We start from the raw sequence: 20,895 nt of genomic DNA, 5'->3' as shown, positions 1-20,895 counted from the left end.
AAAGAAAGCCAAGAGACAGGAGGCAAGTGTGTGTTCCCTACTAAGCAGTTCAGACACAAACTTTTGTTTGAGAGTGAGATTACCTCTCACTCTTCTTGTAGATATGATAGGAGAAACATGTACATCCTTTTTTACCTCTCTATTCTTTAAGGTTGCAGATAATTTGAAAAGGATCTAAGATCTTTTTTTTTTTTTGGATTGATTATTTATGTCAACATACGACCCACACACAAAAACTTACCTAGAAAATCCAGAACTAGAAACAGTAGAAGAGACACAACCTGTATTTATTCATCTCTGGAAGTCCCCTCACATCATTTATGTTTTTCTTTGCCTTGAAGGCAAAGAGGGAAAAGGCAAAACAAAAGAGGAGCAAGAACAACACCGACTGTTCATAAGAAGAATGGGAAATGCCCATGTAGATCTTTTAAGATCAATTTTATAAGTCCCCACATAAATGAATGGATTATCATATAAAAGGAACATCACACACGTTTCAAAGTGAAAATTTAAGACATGTGTCTTGGGAAGGAAAATAGAAAAGATTATTTCAGAAAACCCTGAAAACCCCCAATTGCTTATGAAGGGGTAGTATCCCATTCCCGGTTATTTACCATGGTATTTGACTCTTCTTAAGACAATGGGAGTAAAAATGAAAGAATTATAAAGTCTTACTAAGGCCATCTAGATGATATGCTATTTTAATCCTTAAGCTCAAAACTAATTCTTGGGCAAGTTACTCAACTATCTGTGCCTTAATTTCCTCATCTATAAAAATAGGGATGATGGTAATAGTAACTACCTCAGGGTTTTAGAAAGAATTAAATTAGTTAATATAAGTAAAGGGCTTAGAACAGTTCCGAACTCAGAGCTGGTGATACATAAGTGTAATCATCATCCTCATCACCACCACCACCACCACCACCATCATCATCACTATCATCTATTGCTATCTAAGCTACAGTTAGTTGTTTGGGTGTTGTCAACATTTTATGTTTGCCCTACAAGGTAACAATGTACTCATACAATACATTCTTGGTGTCTGTACACAATACAGGGCTAGATGGGCTAAGAGTCTCATCTAGGTACCGTTTTTAAATATTCTCAACTGCTTTGTGATATTCCAAAGTCAGTATACTCTCTCAGAAGAGCAAGTCCGAAAATGTGTCACTATATCAAATCCATTAGCAGTCTTTTAATCATTTTATTTACTACTAAAGACTAGAAGATAGCATATACTTTTTCCTCTATAAATATATATTCAACTAATGTCTCCTACCATCTTTCCAATGATAATTCTAAGTCAGTGTCTAATACATTCTTAATGTTATTTATGATCTTTCTCCTTTAGGCTTTAATTTGATTCATCTTTGTCCTTTTAAGTGCTCTGGATTAGTGTGTGTTTATGACTCCTCAGTCATTCATTATGGTGTTCCATTGGCCCATCCATGTTACTGCTTAAGAGAAGGTAAGAAATAGATCATACTGGGTCTTCATCTGTACCACAGACTTTGATAATAAATGAAGAGAAACAAGAAAAGAAAGCAGGGCACAGAGAATGGTGGGGGTGTCCTCTGGCCTCTGCCATTCTCTCTCCCTTGTATCATCAATAAATAAGGATGGCTATAAGACTAAATCAGACTCACTCAATATTTTTTCAGTAGCATCTTCCCAAGTGAACCTTTTTAGTAAAATCTTCCCTACTCTATCCCCATGAAATTTTAATATACTAGATATACTGTATATACTGCATATGTATCTGTGGGTTTTGCATAAAAATGATAAGCCTTTTTTGCCTCCTAAAAACCAATTCTGCCCCTTTTGAAGCAATAACACCTCTTTTAAAAAGCATGGTCTAATTCTTATTAGAAAAGCAGCTACTGGGTCCAACAAATCTGAAAAAGGTGAGTTGAAATTCAGCAGTATGTAGTTTGTGTTTTGTATTGAATAAACTTTTAAGTACTAATTCTTTGCTGTGTAATTTATCGTTCCCCAAATCCAAAACAGTACTTTGAGGGTGGAAGTTACGTGGTAGTTTCTGAGAGATGCCTAAGATGCTACAAAACAGTTTAGGGACAAGGTATAAGGGGGATGGAGAGTAAAGTGGAATTGTTTCCAATTAAAGCAGCGAGGGAATTAGGTAGGTGGAATGTAATTATCTACATTGGAGTTAGGCCAGGCTTCTGGGCTCTTTCGAAAAAAAAAAAACAAAAAAAAAAAACCCAACTCTACGCTGTGATCTTTAATGAATAGAGAGGTAGGTCCAAGTTTAACATCTCATCCAAAAAAACAGAATAAGATTTTTAAGTTCTTCTTTCCCGGAACATAAGTGGCATTCTTCTTTAACGAATTTGAAACTGCTTATAAGCCCCATACTTCGATTTGAAATAATTATTTCATAAAGCAATGACCTTGGAAATGGGAATGTTGGAGGAGAGACAGCAAAACAGGTCCAGCAATCAATGAGGGAAAAGGCACACTTTTTAGCAAATAAAAGTCAAATCTCAGCATTTTGAAATACAAGTCCTTGTTAAGTCATACCAACATACGGGTACATCCAATATTGAACAAGTCCGTGTATGCCTTTGGTTACCTGAAAAAGTGATTTTTAAAACAGGTTGGTTTTGCTCAAAGTCTACAAACCCGTCCCCAGTGACCAGGCTGCCAAGTCAGCGTAATGAAAACTGATATCTCTGAAAACTCATGAAGCTGGAGATGTAGGCCCAATAAATGCAAGCAGACATTATATCCTTCATAATCAGGACAAAATGAAGATGTAAACTGAATAAATGCTTGAGAAATATCACAGCGTCTATTAGATGTCACGACGGGCGTGTTACACACCTTTTAGGTCCACTTTCATTTAATTTACAGCTTTCCTTGCTGTAGTTTGAAGGGGCTGAAAAATTCTCTCTAATTTTTTTTTCCCTTTCATGACTTGACCACGCAGATGAAATCAGGGTACTTTAATTACCATCCAGAGCCAAAGGACTGCCCTTTGATATGGAAATCCCACTTCTGCGACAGCCTTTTCCCTGGCCCCTTTTTCCATCGCCCAACAGGAATTTTAAGTAGCTTTGTCACCAGCTGATAGTGAAAGCTAACTGTAGCTCTTTCCTGCTAAGTTTTGTTTTAACTTACACTGTGTTTCTTTCACCAAATTGGAATTGCTCAAAGCAAGGAGGAGAGAGAGAGAGAGAGAAAAAGAAAAAAGGGGGGGGGGAGTTGAGTGAGAGGTGGTAATAGGAGCTAAAACCTGGGGGGGGGGGGAATAAATTGTACAGGTATTTGGAGGAAAAGTGTTTTGGGAAGAAGCAAGAGCAATTGCAAAGACCCTGAGATGGAGGAAGAGCTTGGGTGGCTCAAAGAACAGCAATGAGACAAGTTTGGCTAAGTCAGAGGAAGAAACAGTGAGAGCAGGAGGCGAAGTCAGAAATGAAGAAAATTTTCTGGTAGTTAACCAACCCATCCACTAGTCTGTTTACATCCCTTTAAATTCACAATAAAATCTGTGAAGTCTCTAGGTCTCCAGAGCCTGGCAATCCCACCATCTCCAGAAAGCACTATGGTCAGTAAGCACTTGTCTATATCCATCTGCTGATGCTCCCACTCAGTGGGTCCGTCTACCCCTTTGAATACCAGTCAGAGGAGCAGAATCTAGCTTCCTGAGACAGAACAAGCATGCAATGTCCAAAACTGTTTACCTCTTCCTACGATTCTCTAAGAAAATGTCCTTATTTCCTTCAAGCTTTCCCTCAGAATGTTACAGCTGCCAGTCCATTCACTGTCCTGACACTTCCCTGAATACATTCCAAGCTTGAGTAGGTCATTCAGAACTTCATGCAGCATGCATTTTTCATGCAAGTAACATTNGAGAGAGAGAGAGAGAGAGAGAGAGAGAGAGAGAGAGAGAGAAGAGGCTCGGACTGACTATCCATTAGAGTTGCTGAATTCTAGTTTCTGCCCTGTCAGGATGAAGTGTGGCCTATCCTGCACAAAGCCTCTCACTTTAAACACACACACACACACACACACACACACACACACACACACACACACACACACAGAGCACAAACCGATGAAAGCTGCCATGTACAGTTACCCCATTATTGTCATCTGCCTGCTGCATGACTCCCGGCTTTGCTATAATTATTAATTGCACTTGTCAACTGTCATTAATTCCTCTTTAGCATCCCTGTCTTTGAGTAATTAGACAGAACAGCCTCACTGAGCTCATTGTTTAGAGTCCCTTGAAAGAGCCCACTGGGCTTTCCGCTGAGAAAACCATCAGGAATACAATAGGAGTCCTTCTCAGTTAACCCTTTGGAAGTGTGAATAGAAGGGAAAGTGCTTTCACAGGTTTGTGTGGCCTGCTTTGCTTCGTGGGTCCTTAAAGTCATGGTCAGCTACCTGACACATGGAACCGTATTTTAAACGTTTCTTGTCTGCAGAGCAGGGCTATTTAAGTTAATTAAAAAGTCAGAAAAGAAAGTCCTTAGAAAAAACAAAATTTCCAAATTAGCAACACAGAATTTTTCATCATTTTCTCCTGTGACTGTATGTTTTGTGTTTTGGAGAAACCACAGTTCCCAGAAATAATACTTTCCCACATTTATTATTCGTATATACATTTACATATACTAGTATACACATATGTGTGTATTATATATATATATATATATATATATATATATGAATTATGCATAATTTTTCCAGGTGACTATTGATTTCTTTCAGTCATAATTTAGATTCCAAATTTTAGTTTTTACTTAGTCCTTTTACCAGAATCCCACATAAGGAATCAGTGGACAATACTTTTCATTGTACAACTGAACACATTTTTAAATTTTATTTTAAAACCCCTACACTAAAACTTAAGCCATAGTTGGCATTTGGCCCACAGCCTCTAAAAATTCCCTGAATTTAGCCACTTGTAGCTGACAAAAGGAAAATGGGCAATATGGTTTATATTTGAGTAGTGACTCTAAATGAGAGTTACTATGCTAAAATTTTAAATAACAATTCATAAAAAGCACCATAAAACTGTAAAGTGCTATATGTCATATTAGTATTTTATCATTATTGACATATAAAACTAAACTCCTTTGATACTGTTATATTTATTTGTAGCTGTAACTTCTTCAGCAATTAGAAATAAGCCAAGAATGAGGACTATTTAGCCATTTTGTAATAAGACTGTTAATAATATCAAAATAGCTAACTCAGTAATATAGTAAAGCTTCTTGAACTAGCTGTTTCACTGAAGAAGAAAAACTGTAAGACTTTCCCTTGAAAAAAATTAAGGCCTATGGACTTTTGGGAAATAAACTAAAGAAATTTGGTCACAACGGACTATTAGAGCTATTTCCTATTTTATCTAGCTACAACATTTTTTTTTCAGATACTGGGTGAGTGCTTTTCAGCAATAATAGTATTTACTGAGGTCTAGATACAGTCTCTGTGTACTTTATATACATCAACTCATTTAATGCTCAAATCTCTATGAAATAGGTGCTATTAATCTCAATTTTAGAAATGGGAAAACTGAGCAACGAGTAGTTGAAGAAGTTTTCCAGGATAGCACAGCTAGTCAACGGCAGCCAAGGACTGGTGAGCCCAAAATTTCCACTCTTCACCACTCTTCTAGCCCATATCTCCAGGGACAAAGATGCTATCCTAATTTACGTTTCCATTCCGTAATAGGTCACAGAGTTAGGTTTCTGGCAGCGTTTCCTGAAGAGCAAAATAGATTAGTATATCTGAAATACTTGTCACAAAAGTATGACACAAAATGTGCTGAACATCTTAGGAAATTGGCATTTGGTACACTCAAAGTGGAACTGTGTGTGTGTGTGTGTGTGTGTGTGTGTGTGTGTGTGTGTGTAGAAAGAGAAAATGAGTTTCACAAATGTTGAGGATTACGTGTTACCTTTGAACACTATTATTCTTACATGTAACTGCTAGGTTATGAGGGAACTAAAATTTTGCCACCCTGAAGCTACCTTTTGGAATATTGATTTCAAGCTCTTCATTAAGAAACAGGACTCAGAAAGAAATCTTTGACCCTCTTCCTTTTCTGCCCAAGAGATTCAGACAGAAAAACTTGCCTTAGGAAGGGAGCCTGGGCTTAATCACCTTAAGAATCTTCGCCCTAGCATTAGTCAGGAAGACTCCAAGCCTGTTAGTTAGATACCCACTGTGGCCCATTGTCTCTGAGTTGCCCAGTAAGAATTTTCCCATCATGTATGTTCTCCTCTCTCTCAACTACCTGTAAATTGCCTGCCCATTCTCACTTCTGAAATCTAATACCCTGCCAACCCTGCCAATCCTTTCTCCTTTGTCCAAAAATGGCTTATAAACCCAATGTTGCCTCACTGTGTTTGGAGTTTTAATGCTTATATGACTTCCCCACGTGCACATATTGAAACTTTGATTTTTGTCCTGTTAATTTGATTTTTAGCCATGATGGAAGAACTTAGAAAGTGAGAAGGAAAATATCTTTTCAGCCCCATGGTTAATATTAGAAAAATCCATTTTGATTTATACACACATGTACACATATATTGAACTATTAAATAATTCACTGCATACCTAGTCTGTGCTAAGAAGTATGTAAGACACTGAGGGAAATAGAGAAGAATAAATTATGATTCCTAACTAAAACGGGTTTTTTAGACTTATGGAAGGGACAGAATTTTGAGAGCCATACAATTAACACACTACAAGTGCTAAATGGAATACAATCAATGAAATAGATTAAATGAAAGAGCTAAGATCAATGACAAGCCGTTACAGGCAGAGAAAATATGGCTTATTAAAAGGAAAAACTTTCTTTCTAAGTAGCAGAGGTATCCAACAATGAACCAAGCTGCTCTGATAAGTTATGAATACCTATCACTAAAAACACTCAAGCTGGGTAAGACCTATAAAGAATAATATAAGGGAATTTCTGCAATAGTCATCTGGTTAGGCTGGCCTAAACACTGTCTAGTGTCATCTTGCATGTTTTAGATTCTACAATTCCATAAAATAAATTATTAGCAGACTTTATTTTGTTTGTTCTTTACAGAGAAATCATCTTGAAGAAATTTGGTATTGAATTTAATTTTGCAAGATGAAATGTAGGTTAAAAAGTGGTAAGAAAAAAAAGCGAACAAAAAAACCCAAATAGAATTATAAATGCAAAGATAGAAAAGTAGAAATAATAAATACTTACAGGAAAGATAAGTTAAAAAGACCTGACACAAAACGTAACTTGAACTTAGGGGAGCAGGTATGGTGAGGGTGGTGTGAGGGGGAGTGGATGGAAAGTAACAGAATACAAGCTATCTTAGCAAAAAGGAGGCAAAATCTCAAAAGGCACGACCAAGAGGTTTTTCAGTTGATTCTCTAGGGTTGATTGAGGGGAAAGAACATAATGGATGAAAGGTGAATTAGGAGATAGCTAGAGTTTGGTACTGAGTTCTGTGGGGACAGGAATCTGGTTTTTCACTGCTAACTGTGACCTTAGACAAATAACTTGACCTTCCTCTATCTCAATAGTCATATCATAGAATTGTGACTGAGAGTTAAAGATTTAATCCAACACATCAGAATTACAACTTAATTGTAAAACATCCATCACTGAAAACCACCTGAAGACTAGCTGAACAGCATTCCTATAACCCAGGATACAAAGAAGAAGCCACTTGGAGACAAGCTGATACAATCATGTACCTTTGGATAGCCTTCACAAGCCTCATACTACTTTAGATAGATGCTGTAGCTCCTCAGGTACGAGTGAGTGGAATGGTGGGTCAGTCTGTCACCCTACCCTGTACCTACTCAACTAGCAAAGTCACAACCAAGTGCTGGGGCCGAGGAGCATGTTCATGGTATAAATGCTCAAATCAACTCATCGGGACTAATGGATACCATGTCACCTTTCAGGGGAACAAACATTATAAGCTAAATGGAATCGTTTCAAAAGGGACTGTGTCTTTAAACATAAAAAATGCAGCCCAATCTGATAGTGGCATGTATTGTTGCTGTGCTGAGCATGCAGGGTGGTATAATGATTTGAAAATAAACATATTATTAAACATTAAGCCAGCTCCACCTAAAGCCACCAGTGCTCCAACATCACCTTGGGTCTTTACTTCTGCTCTTACAATGCCACCATCCACACAGAACCACAAGACAACTCCACCTAAGGTCACCAATGCTCCAACATCACCTCGGGTCTTCACCTCTGCTCCTACAATGCCACCATCCACACAGAACCTCCAGATAAAAACTACTTCATCATGGGCCGGCCAAGTGGCACATTGGTTAAGAGCTGGCTTGGGACGACAGAAGGCCCCGGTTCGGATCCCACATATGAGGGCCAATGACACTGCACTCTACAGCTAAGATGCTGAACAACAGCTCAACTTGGAGCTGGGCTGCTGTGAGTCACCAGTGATGGTGTAGGCTGCAACCACTGCTGCAGTGGGTTGCCATGGGCAGCAGCCAGCGTGAACGGCCATCCAGAAGCCGGCGACTGATCTGCCTCGCCCAGGAAGAGCACAATGATGATGCCAACTTGGGCCAGTGAATCAACGTCCTCCACAACTAGACTATAGAACAAAACGACAGCAACTTGTCTATTCCTCTTCCCCCAATTCCCCAGCACTATTCGAATTCCCCAATAAAAATCTTAAAAAAAAAACAACAACAAAAAACGACTTCATCTTCTCCAATGCAGACAACAGAATCTCAGCCTATCACAGCACAGGAAACAAATACGATCAGCTTACCATTGAAATCTTGCCCAACAAATGGGAATGGCACTGTGGTACAGCCTTCAGGTGACATTTGGCAATACAATGAAACTCACATGTGCCTCTAAAAAAATCCATGGATGATCACCACGGAGGCACCTACATTGGAATCTCCACTACTGCCATGATATTGCCTACTATTTTGGCTGTCATCATTACTAAAAAATATTTATGCACAAGAAGAAAGCTGGTAAAAATAAGGAAATTGTCATCTAATGACCTTCAGACTGGAACTTTGCAAAAAAAATGCAGCTGCGGTGCACCACCAAGCAGATGACAAAATCTACTTTGAGAACAATCTTTATGGTATGCATTAAGGCCCAGGGGCTCTCTAAAGGCCCTCTAAGGGCCGTTGACTGCAGAAGATGATGACCAGGTCACTATGGCACAGTCCTCTTAAGCTCCACGGTGATTTTTCTGTCAATATCCCATAGCATTCCAACATGGAAGTGATGTTGGGTAGTATCTCTAGCTCATCTGTGTATAGTAAACCTTATTGGTAATATAGCCCCAATTTTTTATACTAAAAAAAAGTTAATCCATGCAAAGCATTTAGAAAAGTGCCAACGCATTATGTGCACTCAATAAGTGTTAGCAGTTATTAATATTTCAATATACTTATTGCTAATCAATATATTTTAATTCATGTCTAGTTGGTATACAATTTGATGGTAAAGGAGAGAGATGATGTAGGGTGGTATACTTTTTTAACAGAGCTGCGCCAAAGTGGAATGGACTTCCTTGGGAAGGAGTAATTTTTTTATTATTTTTACTAAAGAAGTTATGATGAGGAGGGGAAATTACCTATCATAATGTTGTGAAGAGGTTTTGTACAATGAATGGGAAGTTGGATCGCATGCCTCTTAGCTCCCTTCTCATTCTAAAATGCTGGATTTCTAATTGATTAACAGCAAACCTAGCAAGTTAATAAGGAATGCATGTTTTTAGTCTTCTGAGAAAATAAAACTTAGGTAATCATTTCCCTCAACTTGGTGAAATAGTGTACTATTAAGAGTGTAAGCTCTAGAACAAGATTGTCTGGATTCAAATCCAGGTAGAGTCCTTTAATTCTCCAGTGTAAGCTTGAGGAAAGCTTTTTAGTTTTCCCATGACTCAGTTTCCCCAAATATAAAATCTAAATAATTGAATTTACCTCGGGATTATTCTGAGCCCTGAGTGAGTTTAAAAAATGTAAAGTGCTTATAAAGTACTTATGAGTGTTCAATATATGTTAATTATATCCTTGTTTCTGAGATTTAAAACGTAGAATGTGAAAAAATAGGAAATGCTAAATTTTAGAGAAAAAAATAACTGTTGTGTATCTAAGGCAAAAAACACATTTTTTAAACTCTCTTTTCCTACTTTTACTATTCACCCTTTATAATCATTGTGACTAAAATGTATAGTAGAAAAGTTAGGTGATGGACTCTACCTGAACACTTTTGGACTATAAAAGCTGTAAAAAACTCTATAATGAAGTATCATTTAATTCAATTTGCATTATTTGGATTCACCATGATTATCAACACCCACTCTTATTAAATGCATTTATACAGTTTCTACTGGGAAACTTATATTACATTTCTTTGGGGTCTCTTGAATTCCAATACCCACCCCCCAAAACCATACCACACTACAAACCAGAGAAATCTTTGTGGCAGTGGACAAAGCATGCTAAATATCGACACTTTCCCTCTAGAAAAATAAAATATCAATGCCATCTAACTATGAAATTAGATAAAATCATGCATAAGCTCTTCAGGTTTAATTTAACAACATGAAATTTACAGACTAACCAGTCACTATCACCTTAATATTTCTGAGCCAAATTGAAGTGCCCAGTTTTTCAGTCTTTGCACCTTTGCTCATGCTGTCGCAATTCTCTCCTCATTTCCACCAATCAAGGCCTAACTCCAATACCATTGTCTTAGCTATGCCTTTCTCAGTTTCCACTTGTACCCCAGACTTCCCCTCCTCCATCCACTACCATGAAAGATGAAACATCTTTCTTCTCTGATACATGAAATATAACAGAGGACATCGATTAAAAGTACATGAGACAAGGGCTGGCTGAATAGCTCAGTTGGTTAAGAGCTTTCTCAAGAGTGTGAGCTCTGAGCAACAGGGTCACCAGTTTGATGCCCAGGCTGAGCTGAGCTGCCCCTGAGCTGCCAACAGGTGGCAGGACGGCTCAGCTAAAAAAAAAAAGTACATGAGACAGTGGAAATAAAAACAAAGGAAGTATAGTTATGGTAAATACATGAAGGTCTGACAATTAAGTTCGCGAACTTGTTGTGATGATGTTGCTAATCTTTTTTGACATCAGAGAGATTATTCATTATGAATTTGTACCAACAGGACAAACAGTCAACCAAGTTTACTATTCAGAAGTGCTGCAAAAGCTGCATGAAACAGTTAGATGACCTGAACTTTTCACCAATAACTCACGGCTCTTGCATCATGACAGTACACCACCTCACACAGCACTGTCTGTGAAGGAGTTTTTAGCCAGTAAGCAAATAACTATATTGGAACACCCTCCCTACTCACCTGATCTGGCCCCAGTGACTTCTTTCTTTACCCAAAGATAAGGAAATATTGAAAGGAAAACTTGTTGATGACATTTAGGACATCAAGGGTAATACGATGCTCTGATGGCCATTCCAGAAAAAGTGTTCCAAAATTGCTTTCAAGGGTGGACTACGAGCTGGTGCCAGTGCATAGCTTCCAAAGGAGAGTACTTCACAGGTCACCATAGTGATATTCAGCAATGAGGTATGTAGCACTTGTTCTAGGATGAGTTCGTGAACTTAATTGTCAGATCCCGTATCCACAAATGCTATACCTTTGACTATGGAGACTCTAAATTTGGCACTAAGTTTTTTAGTAGTGAATGACAAAAGGGGCAATGGTCAGTTATACAACACAAAGGCATCATTAGATAAAAATAGACTAACTACTCAGGGGCAGCATAACTACTAAGAGTCGTCAGAAATGTCTCCCAAGTATTATAGTCTCACCGATTGCATACTAAAGATTGCAATGATATGTTTCTGCAACACATTTTGGGTAGGCATAATGAGTTTTACTGGGCTCTGTCTTACAGCAGTCCTCAATCAGGGCCAATGACACCATACTAAAGCATAGGTCACAAAAGCCACTTACTTGGGGTCATTAGAAGGCATTCAAGGACACACCTCTAAGCATCTCTCACTTAGTTCAGATGTAGATTTCAGAGTGTCTCAAAAGAATTGCACATTCCCCAAGCCATGTTCTGTTAAGATTGTCTGTCATTGTTGGGTTTCTCCTACACATTGTAAGTCAACAAATTTGAGATTGTCGTCTCTGAAACAAGTGGAGTTCCTGTATTCTACACAGCCAAACATAAAATAAAATGCATACGATTAGTGGCAAGCTAACCCCATCTGGAGAAAACTGGCATGCTTAGCAATGTGAAGGACTCAGGAGTCAGCTGTTAACCTTTGTATTCTGCCTTTCACCAGAGGAGTGGATGTACTTTTGCCACCCTCACTCCCACTTATGTATCATGGTTTTCTAACATTTTGAGGCCAAGGATCCCATCTTACTTATTGTTTCTTCTGCAACAGCCAGCATCATGCTTGGCAAGTTTTGGTATAACTCTGCTACACAGAGATGCCTCCTACTTCGTTCTTTTCTACCCAACTCTAGGCAAATTCTGACAAAATACTGGAGCAGACAGGTGGTGGGCACATCCAAAATGCAGTTGCCATCAACAGTTGAAGTACGCATCACACATTGCCTCTAAAATGTCTCATAAAGAACTTACCAAAAAGGTGATGAACCAATAAAGAAAGCGTTGAACCTTGTTTCTAACCATTTTGAGTAATTTTGCTCACAGAGCAGTGGAGCAGATTGTTAAAATCAAGGAAATCGATTAAAACCCCAGTTAATGAACATCTTGAAGATTGCCATGAAGTACTTAGTATATATTGAAGTAAGACAAGCTTGCTGAGAAATATTTACATGGTAGCATTTCTACTTTCTCAGGGCTACTGTTTCGAACCAGAGCTTCCTTAAAGAAATTTTAAATAAGATCCCACCTCTAGTCACATAATACTAGTTATGCAGCCTTAATCCTCTTGAAATTTTAGATCATAATTCTAAGAGTTATTAGGTTGGAAAACAGCTTCTGGGCAAATGATGTTATTCAAAAACTTTTTATACCAGATATAATAGTTGGATTACTTCTGCCTCACAGATAGTCTTGAGGTCTAATTTATAATGTAATTTGGGTATTCTAACATGAGTATTTCTTGCTTTTGAATAACAATACTCTTAAAACAAAAGAGAGAGAGATGAGGGGGTAAATAAATATAACAAATACAATGGTTTGTTAGTAAATAACAAAGGTTAAAATTAGCTTTGACCTTCCTTTTCTGTCCACTTTACTCTGTTCTTCTGTATTTCAATGCCTTTAGATTGATACTTTGATATTTGCTATTTAAGGGCCTATCAACATCTTGAGTTCTATTAAGTCTCTGTAAGTGTTACTCCTTTCTAAAATCACCAGTCTTAATGTATAAATTTTCTTTTAAAAAATATATTATTTAGGGGCTGGCCAAGTGGCTCAGTTGGTTAAGAGCTCGTTCAAGAGTGTGAGCCCTGAGCAACAGGGTTGCCAGTTCGATTCCCAGCCCGAGCTGAGCTGCCACTGAGCTGCCAGCAGGTGGCAGGATGGCTCAGCTAAACAAAACAAAACAAAACATTATTTACTGTTGAAAAATTGAAAAATTATTCCCATTCCTAAAATTAAAATATCTGTCTATGCTTTTTAATATCAGTACAGATATTTAAAAACAGAATAAATGATCATGCACCAAAATTCACTTATTTAAGTATCCATCTGAGTTCTGACAGACAAAGGAAGAACATAAAATTCATTTTGTAAAAGAGTTTTTTTAATCTAAAAATATAAGCTCATTTGAACAATCTAGCTATCAAATAAATTTCACTTAATTTAATAAATTACTTCATCCTCAGGATCATTTTATTGGAATAATTATTTTTTATTGAGGTACTTGGTTATGAAAGTGAGAAAAAAGGGGAAATGTAGTAGAACATTTAAAAAATCCAACTGTAGATATTTGTGAATTCACGGACATTAATTATGCTGACAACTATGAGATAACCGCATCATTGAAAAACTGATTAAAGAAACGGTAGAAGAGTAGTAGAAGAATTTAATGATGGTTTCCAAAAGCTGAATATCTTAATAAGGAAAGATTATCTATTGCACATTGTACAGGATCCAGAATTTATTTCAACGTATACTAAAATTCTTATTTCTGGGGCATTGTTCTCAGTGACAGTGGGACTAAGTTGAATTCAAGTGAAGGCAAAGTTGGCATGACATGAAGAACTACCCAATGACGTGACACTGATCAACTTTGAAGCAGTGTGACTCCAACTATCACTGGGATATTCTGACTACACCCTGGATAAACTTGTTGGCAGTATCACAGCATATTATCCTAGCCATGCAGACTTTAGTTTATTATGTTGATAATTCCCTCAAATATTATGTTCCTCTTGATTTTTTCTAATTAAAAAATTAGAACCAAGAATTTAGATATGTTTATATACAATCTATGTGTACAGAAAATGTTATCATTAGAAAAATTATGTATGGATTACTAATGCATTCCCTACCAAAATTACATCGGCATTCCTGACAGAAATAGAAAAGAACAACTCTAAAATTCATACAGAAACTCAAAAGACCCTCCAAATAGCCAAAGAAACCCTGAGAAAAAAGAACCAAGCAGGAGACATCACACTTCCTGATATCAAACTATACTACAAAGCCATAATAAACAAAACACTACAGTATTGGCATAAAAATGGACACATTAACCCATGGAATGAAACTGAGAGTTCAGAAATAAACTCTTAAATATCAGGTTAATTAATACTTGACAAGGCAGCCAAGGATACTCAATGCACAAAGGACAGTCCCTTCAATGAATGGTGCTGAGAAAACTGAATAACCACACACAGGAGAATTAAATTGGACCTCTACTGTATACCACTCACAAAAATTAACTCAAAGTGGATGAAAGCCTTAAGCATAAGACCTAAAACCAAAAAACTCCTAGAATAAAACATGAGGGAGAGGCTCCTTGATGTATGGATTACTACACTGATGTTTAAAGTTTAAAAATTAGTGTGTATTTTTTCTTAAAATGAAAGTATTGCATGTTTATTAAAGAAAGGTAGTAAATACATACAATAAAAAATGCAAAAAAAAATTAAATCAGCATTAATCCTGCAGTCTAGGTATAGCCTTTTAGCACTTTACATATGTTTCTGGTATTTTTGTTCTATGCATGATACACACCTGTGTGTGTGCACATGTGCATCCTATTCAACAAATAATTCTCAAATGTTTACAATAACCCAGGGTTCTGGTTTCCCCTGTCATTACAACATCATCTTAAATGAAATTAATATTCCATAATATGTAAAAAAAATATTTTAACTGAGCCCATTTTTTAATATATAGTTTGTTTTCAAATTTTTTGATACTACAAACACATATACATAATGCTAGGTAACTCCTTAAAAACACAAGATAAACATTAACAGATTTTAATAGGCATTGTGTGAAATAAATTGTACCCTGGTGAGGTAATACAATTGACACTATTAGCCGCAGGAAACAAGAGGCTTCATCTCACTGCAATCTCTTCAGCATTGGTTATTGGTAACATTTTTAATCTTAGCCAACTTGCTAAGTGAACTAGAATCTCATGACTAATTTGCATTCCTTGAATTCTCATAAAAATAAAATCTTTTATATGTTTATTCCCCATTTTATTTCCTCCTATTAATTGAATATTCCAATTATTTCTGTAAGCAGTTCAAATTATATTTTAATTACCTTTCTTGAACACATGAAATAGCAGTTTTCACAAAACTGGCAATTTATGGCATTATACCTAATATATTTCAAATGTATTTTTCAGTTCCTCATTTGTCTGTCATCATTTAAGACAAAAAAACTTTTACAATTACTTGATCAAACTTAGTATAGTTTTTCTTTTATGATGTCTGCCTTTGGTATAATGCTTAAAAATAATTTCCAACCCTCTCCTTAACTTATACAAATATTCACAAACACTCTCTGTTAATACTCATGGATTCTTTTATTAGAAATTTAAATATTTAATCCTTCTAGAATTTATATTGACAATGGTGTAGAAACTTTACTTCTTTACTAAACACTTAAAAAATTGTCCTAAAATCATTTATTGGGTCTTCAGAAAAGTCATGACGCATGTTTGCAACAGATGGCACTAGTTCATTTTTGGAAGTACTAGAGCCATTCGCATCTATGTTATTGCTATGTCATTTGACAGCTGACAGTTCTAGCTTCATTCTAAAAAAATATTGAGCGATTCGGTTGAGTTTTGGAGATTTTACAAGTTGAAGATGGAAGACCAAACTGTGCATTTTTGCCATATTTTACTGTTTTACTTCCATAAAGGGAAGAATGTGCGTCAAGCTTGTGAAAAGTTGCATGAAGTTTACGGTGACAATGCTCTACAAGGACATCAGTACCAATGACGATTCACGAAATTCCATGCTGGTGATTTTGATCTCAATGACACTCCTTGGTCAGGGAGGCCCACCGAGGTTGATGACAACACAATAAAGGCATTGATCAAGTCAAACCCACGTTACACACCATGAGAGATTGCAGGAACATTGAACATCCACCATTAAAGCATTCACGACCACCTGAAAAAGCTGGGATACCATAAGCAAACTCAATATTTGGGTTCCGCATGAACTCAAGTTCATTTGACGGCACTTATAAACATCTGCAATATGCTCATTAAATGTGAGGAAAACGATCCTTTTTGAAGTGACTAATAACTGGTGATGACAAGTGGATTGTTTAAAACAATGTGGTGCACAAACGGTCTTGGTCCCAACGTGATGATTCACCTCAAACGACATCGAAAGCAGACATTCATCAGAGGAAGGTTATGCTCTCAGTGTGGTGGCACTTTAAAGGTGTCGTGTTTTTCGAGCTCCTACCAAGGAACCAAAAATCTATTTGAATGTCTACTGTCAGCATTTGGACAGTTTGAACGAATCCATCATCCAGAAACATCCAGCGCTTGTTAATTGTAAAGGAGTTGTGTTCCATCGCGACAACATGAGACCACACACAAGTTTGATCATCCGTCAAAAATTATTGGAGCTTGGATGGGATGTGTTGCCACACCCACCATACTGGTCTGACCTTGCGTCGTCAGACTTCCACTTGTTTCGCTTTCTTCAAAACTCCTTGTGTAGCATAACATTCAATTCAGATGAGGCTTGTTCAGTTTTTCGCAAATAAAGACAGTTCCTTCTATGAACGAGGAATTATGAAGCTCACTAAAAATGGCAAAAGGTTATTGAACAAAACAGGCACTTTATCATTGATTGATCTTTGTTCTTTATATAAATAAATGACCTTTGAGAAACATAGACAAAATACATCATGACTTTTCCGGAGACCCAATATTTCACACAGATTTGAAATGCCTAAAATGACACTTGTATCAAAAGGGTTTCCCTTGTTAAGCAGTAATGAAGTTTCCTAATTCCAGGTAAAACATCATATTTATACTATGCTGCATTATGTTATGTTATGTCATGCCATATTATATTATACAACACAAATTGTTCATTATAAAATATAAGTTGTTTCAAAAATTCTCTGAAAGATGCATAGATACATGCACCATCTAAGAAAATAAAAAATATCACAGTTCATAAACATGTTTAAAATTAGCAAATATTTATTACATTGTACAATGAATCTTAGCAGTCCAACTTTACTAATTTATGCAAAATGTATTTTCACTTACAGAATGTGACTGTGGGCAAGACTTCTTCCATTGAGGCTATGTATAACCTAATTATGCAAAAAGTTTTATGGAGACAGTTTGAGTTCAAATTTTTTTCTCAAATTAAATTATTATTGTTAGAACTGCTTCTTTGTTGCTTAGTATTCTAAAGAACAACGCAAAATTAAGCAATTGCTTGCTCTCATGAATTATTTTAAAGACTTTTGGTCAACAGTTCATGTATTATTATATTTGGAAGAAAAAAATCCTGTTCAATACAAATAATTGCTGAATAAGAAAACAATGTTCAAGCAGTTGTTATTAAATTATTAAGACTTATGTATGATCATCTGATTTTTATAAAGTAATTGAACTCTCATTTTCTTATAACTTTTCAATGATTCTCACTCCATCATTCCTTGTCAGTCAAGAAGCTGACAGCCAAAGGAATTCTACATAGACCATTCTTTTCTGCCAGGTTTCTTTTAGGGCTACTTCAAATGGATTAGCATTGGCTACTCAAGTAACAGTATCTTATTCCAAGACCAGTACAAAGGACCATCTCTACTTAACTGCATTATGTTACTTATGTTACATTTTGAAATAAGCTCTGCAATTCAAATTGTGCTAATAAAATTCCCCCGGTGCATATGTATATACACTTGAAATACCCAGAAACACAAGCTTATAACTTTATGCTAAACTATTCAGATGAATATTAAATATTTGGAGGTAGAGCATGAAGACTATCAAGTATAGTCAGGCATTCAAACAAATAATTTTGAGTTAAGAAAAAATTGTAAGAGCATAACACAATTAGATTTAAACGTTCCTTAAGCATCCTTTTCATGGTGTTTTTACCTTTAATGTTTCATTACCTTGAAAAAAACTAAGCTGAAAGTATATGAAAAAGGAGTCTTATTAAGAGATTGAAGTGTAGCAATAAAAGATGATCTACAGTGATTTATAAAGGGTTAAGAAAAAGAGATATTGGGCCGGCTGAGTGGCTCAGCTGGTTAAGAGCTCGCTCAAGAGTTTGAGCTCTGAGCAACAGCGGTTCGAGTCAGCCCGAGCTGAGCAGCCGTTGAGCTGCCAACAGGTGGCAGGATGGCTCAGCTAAAAAAAAAAAAAAAAAGAAAAAGAGATATGGAATTTTATGCTGTTCAGGAAATATATGATCGCATAATGAGTTATTAATGAACAAACAAGGGATTCAAACCAGAGACCATATTTTCAGGGATGAATTGTACCATATGATACTTACACACTGTGGATTAAGTTACAGAGCATAATCAGTTACTCAGGTGTGCAGCATCACAAGCCCTGTATCTGTATAACTGTACAAATCAGTCTTTTTTCTGTTTTGCTTTGTTTTGTTTTGTTTTGTTTTGTTTGTGTGTGTGTGTGTGTGTGTGTGTGTGTTTAATAATAACCAGAGTTTTTATTTCAGAGGGTCATTGGATTTTGCCATGGCCTTTCAAGCCTTGTTATTATGTGTTTGGAGCAATGCACATTTTTATCCACAGGTGGCAGACCTTTTTAAAATCAGCTTCAATCACAGTCAGTATGTTGTTTTGGTGGTTGTGTTTTTTGGGGTTTTTTTCCCCTTAAACTGCCACCCACATTAAAATGTAAGACTGTGCTGCTCAGAGTTCTCATTAATGTTGCACAATTTAGATGATAGATTTGTCAACAAAGTGGCTCATTCTCAAAGGCCAGTGAACCCTGTCGGGATAAATGCCTTAAAAATTGTATATTGCAGAGTAATCTTTAATTATAAAGAACTCACATGACAATTGGTAATATATTGGGTTTATTTTTCTTTTTCAAGCAATAAAGAGTTTTACTTTCTAGATTAGGGGGACTGAGGGGAAAAAAGTGAATGAATTTGATAAACATTTGAAGCAAAGAGCTTGCTTATTTGCAAGTAAAAAGGAAAGGTGGCCAAAAGGTGTGTATAAAGAACCACCACTTAGGATCACAAATTATTAACTGGCTAAATGATTAGAGCAAATAACTATAAATGCAGTGACATTTTAAAAGAATGTTAACACAGAAGGAGATAAGCAAAATAAAAATAACTGCTACCAATGGTATAAATAAACCATATCCTCAATTTACCTCTGCAAAATCTTGGATTTACAACACCTATGTGAAGTACTTATTTTTGGTGTGTTATTTGTGTTCAATGCAGTATAAAATCTGATATTCAGCTAAGCCTTTTTGTGCGTACTGGTGATACACTTCAATATATACATAAACAAAATAGTCATAGTTTTATAGTTCTCAAAACATTTTGGCAATGCTTGATATCTTGTATTAGATTTCTTAGAAAAAGAATTCCTGGAAAAAAACGAATGCTTATTTTAATATCCTATTATTCTTCGTTTCCGATGTGGGAAATTCTTTACAAGCATCTTACATTATTTTACCTAATTTTGAAAGATGTATCAATTTAATTTATACTATTTGCAACCGTTTTTCTCCTGCATAAAACACAACACAACACTAAAGAAATAAATAAAGCTTGTCATAACTATGTGCTGTATTATTTTAACTTATTTATTATGACATATATGTGTACAATATGTACAGTTTAACAAATGGTGAGAAAGCACACACCCACATATCCACCACCCAGGACGTTACTGACACTCTCCTGTGGGTCAGATGTGCTCTGACCCAAATCAGGCTCCCTCAGCTCAGCCTGGAATCACCCTGTACGTATTCTTGTCTTTGCTTTTTTCCACGTAATACTAATTAGGTCACCAAAATGCGTCCATTTCTATCACTTCGGATTTCATCAAATGACTATTTTACAATTTTCCATCCTGTCGATGGCAAATGAATTGTTTCTAACTTTTGGCAAATACAATTATTTCTCCTGCAATCACTCCTGTGCACGTGTCCTGACACGCATATGCACGTATGTCTTCAGGATGGATATCTAGGATTGCTAAGCTTGTGCAGGGGCTACACATTTCAACTTTCCTAGGTACAAAATGCAAAAGTGGTTGTGGCAATTTATATCCCCACAAACACTCCACGATGCTGCTGGTGGGTCTGCACCCTTGTCAATGCCTTGACCTGCTAGCCATTTTTGTTCTCCCCCTTCGGAAGCATGTATGACGGGATCTCATTATGAGTTCATTTGTATTTCCTGGACTACTACTGAGATTAAGCACTTTTTAAAATATGTCTGGACATTT

The 20,895-nt window shown here is 36.5% G+C and overlaps 1 protein-coding gene and 1 pseudogene across 8 annotated transcripts in view; one reads left to right on the top strand and one right to left on the bottom strand.

The window, feature by feature from the left end:
* Positions 1-20,895, bottom strand: part of SOX5 (SRY-box transcription factor 5) — a 987,332-nt gene that overhangs the window by 704,326 nt on the left and 262,111 nt on the right. The window lies entirely within an intron of this gene.
* Positions 7,711-9,118, top strand: LOC109389253 (hepatitis A virus cellular receptor 1-like; annotated as a pseudogene).

This window comes from Hipposideros armiger, unplaced genomic scaffold (genome assembly GCF_001890085.2).
Source record: "Hipposideros armiger isolate ML-2016 unplaced genomic scaffold, ASM189008v1 scaffold_227, whole genome shotgun sequence".
Lineage (NCBI taxonomy): Eukaryota > Metazoa > Chordata > Mammalia > Chiroptera > Hipposideridae > Hipposideros > Hipposideros armiger.
Note: the sequence above shows the minus strand (reverse complement) of the source record. Positions and strands in the feature narration are given on the sequence as shown.